Source organism: Aristolochia californica, unplaced genomic scaffold, assembly GCF_029961685.1.
Source record: "Aristolochia californica isolate CCGP_79_NKW_82.1479 unplaced genomic scaffold, dmAriCali1.0.hap1 SCAF_12, whole genome shotgun sequence".
Classification (NCBI taxonomy): domain Eukaryota; kingdom Viridiplantae; phylum Streptophyta; class Magnoliopsida; order Piperales; family Aristolochiaceae; genus Aristolochia; species Aristolochia californica.
In genome coordinates this window covers 16641580-16644525 of record NW_027181793.1, presented here as the reverse complement: position 1 = coordinate 16644525, position 2946 = coordinate 16641580, and the positions used below count along the sequence as shown (strand labels likewise).

The 2946-nt window shown below is 40.4% G+C and overlaps 1 long non-coding RNA gene across 1 annotated transcript; it reads left to right on the top strand.

The window, feature by feature from the left end:
• Positions 1–472: 472 nt before the first annotated feature.
• Positions 473–2409, top strand: LOC137946344 (uncharacterized). The gene is made up of 2 exons (XR_011111061.1): positions 473–1348; positions 2081–2409. It is a non-coding gene; the product is annotated as an uncharacterized lncRNA (long non-coding RNA).
• The last annotated feature ends 537 nt before the right edge of the window (positions 2410–2946 follow it).

Sequence of the window (2946 nt, the reverse complement as noted above, 5' to 3'; positions counted from 1 at the left end):
GACGCTTGAACCGACCAAAATCTCTGCGCCTCTCACGCATTCATACTGACCGTCAGTTGACGGAGCTGATCACTTTTTCTTTGACTGGTTCAGTATTTCCTTCCATGGCCGACTCTCTCCGTTCCAAACCTTTCTCTTCTGAGTCAAACATTCATTAAAGCTTTTTTAATTGCTTGAGGTGGATTTGGACTTCACTCACTGGTAGGCCATTGGGGTGGTTGGGGGATCTTGGAAAAAACACTCGAGTCGGAATCTAAAAAATCCAAATCCAGTGCAGTTATTGGCGTCTCCGTTTTGAAGGAAGGTCTTTTAATGTTTTTTTTTCACTTGGACTCACTCTTGATAAAATCAATTGTCGATGACAGTTCGTATTGATTCATTTATTGATTAACTTTTTATATTTTGTCTGTTTTCTTCATAATCTGCCTTTATATGGGTGTGGTAGCAGACAATTCAGAAAGTGTGGCACCAGATCGCCTGTCTTGTTCACCCTAGAAAAGCATCACTACCTATTTATTTCCATTCCCTCTCGACTCCTCCATTCATCTCCCTCTTCCGTCTGCCACATTTGGAACCTCCATCACCATTTTCTCCTGAAAACTGCATCAGCAAACACTTCCACCATAACTACCCATCATTTACTCTACTTGAGAATCGAAGCAGTACAAGAGCCCCTCCTCCCTTTTTTTCCTGTAATCCCCTTTTTTTTTTATTTCGACTTTTAGCATCACTGTGAATCTGAAGAGTGAAGACCCACTCCTCTTATCTTCCAACAACTCCACTGAATCCGAGTCCTTCTCTTTGTGTGTGTGTTCATCCGATTTCCGAACATCAAAAGAGACAGACCGCTTCTTGTTCTCTTCGGGAAAGAATCACAAAATGAGTGGGTATTCCAAAATGAGAATCGGACAGGCCAACCGGTCAAGATCCATAGATTTCTCAGACCTCTCCTTGTCCCAATTTTCCAAGGAAAATCCTAACCCAGCTTCGTCGGCTAAAACCCAGGCAAACCCAGAAAAGGAAAAAGCGCACAAGGCTATAACCGAGGAGGAGCGAGAGGAGGAAGATGGGGAGAGATTTGGGGCGATTTTGAGCAGGAACTCGTCGGTTTCTTCTGCTGTTTCTCGGAGGCTTGGATCTGAAAGCCAAAGCAATGTTAAATCCGCAGTGGGGAGGGCGTTTTCAATGAGACGATCTTCTTCAGTGGGAGAAGGGTATTGCAGGATTCACAACCAATGTGAGATCCTTTCTCCTCCACCCGATAATCTGAACGTGCACGGGAGATCTGGGAAAAGGAGAATCAAGATTCTGAAAGCTTGCAAGAAGCTTTTTCGACTTTTTTAATCAGGTTCTTGTCTACCCTTTGTCTGGGTTCCCTGTTTGCTCTTCAACACGAACAGTATCTGCTTTGGCATCATGTTCTGTTGTATTAATATGAAATCCTACCGTCGCGGTTGTGTTGTTAAGGAACTGCTTGATGTGGGTGGGTTTCTGCACAGGACGAGGTTCAGATTTGAGAAAATTATGTTTACATCTGTCTGCTTCGTTTATTAATGGTCATTAATGGCCGCTCACCTCCTGCAGGTTGAGTGGTTGATGAGAGTCTGAGTCCACGTGTGGAGATATTCCTGTCTTTTTCCATAAAAATTTCCATCTTTAATAAATGCTAATGCTTTTTGTTTCACTTTCAGCTATTCTGTGATCATGCTACTTTATTTGCTCTCAGAAAGCATTTAAATATGATCTAATTTTGATATCCAGATGATCTTTTCGATATCTTCTTTGATGTCTCTACACATTAATGAAACTAGGGAATGAACAATTTTGTTTCTTCCGTCGTTTCCCATCCATCTTCATCCCTCCACTCTTCTTCTTTCTCTTTGTTTCAGTGATTTTTGCTGTTTTTTTAGGCGAAGCAAAGTGCTACGAGATATCTTCTTCGGTGTAACAAATTGCACCTTGATCTATCTGTTTACTTGCGTTCAAAATTTATTAGAGAAAGCTCATTCTTTATTTATATATTGAATCATTCTAGGGCTTTTTATTGAATCTCTTCTTCTTGTTACTTCTTGTAAAACAGAAAACCTAAGCGGCAGAGCTTCCATCAGCAAGTCTTCCGACAAGGAGACTAATCAGGAGAAGATTTTTGTGAGTGACCATCAATGTTCAGTATTGAGATGATTATTCTTCCTCTGCATTTCCGACTTGCCTGGTTCTGTATTTTATTGAGTTTTTCTTTTTGGAAGGAAGTTTGGCGTAACAGAGAAACAGGGAAGGGGCTTCTGCTGCCCCTCTTGCTCCTCCATTAAAATTGAGAGAGAGAGGTTCTTGGTTTCCCCGAGATTTGACTAAACTCAGTCACTTCACTATGTCAGTGATTTCGTTGGATTTATAATATTTTTTTTAATTTTTTTTTATGTGGTTATAGATTTTGAGATTAATTTTTTTATTTTAAATTTGGTCATTTCATTGAAGGAAATAGTTCCCACCTCACACTTGCCCTATCTTTGACATGCGCGGGTGCAGTGGAAGTTGAGGATGAGGTTCCTTTCGAGAAATCATTTTTCCTTTCTTAACTATCCCTACCTTTAGGGATGGGGCCTCTCGTGGGGTATTATGGGGAACCCTAGCTGAGGTTTACCCAAAAAACCCAGGTTCAGGTTTCTAATTTCACTCTGCAACCTAGGGATGGGGCGGGAACTGGTTAGGTTTAAGTCGGGTTTACAAAGATGGTGATCAGGTCGGGGTCAGGTTTGACGATTCAGGTTATTTTGGGTTTTGTATTTACCCGATCACTCTCTAGTATGAGTAAATTGGTAAATGGTTTAGCAACAAGCAAACAAAAAGTTTCAAGTAATTTGTGGAATTCAAAAATGTATAGAAACCCTAAAACATAAAATTTACAATTATAAAAACCTATAAAAAAAGTATTAACTAAACCTCATT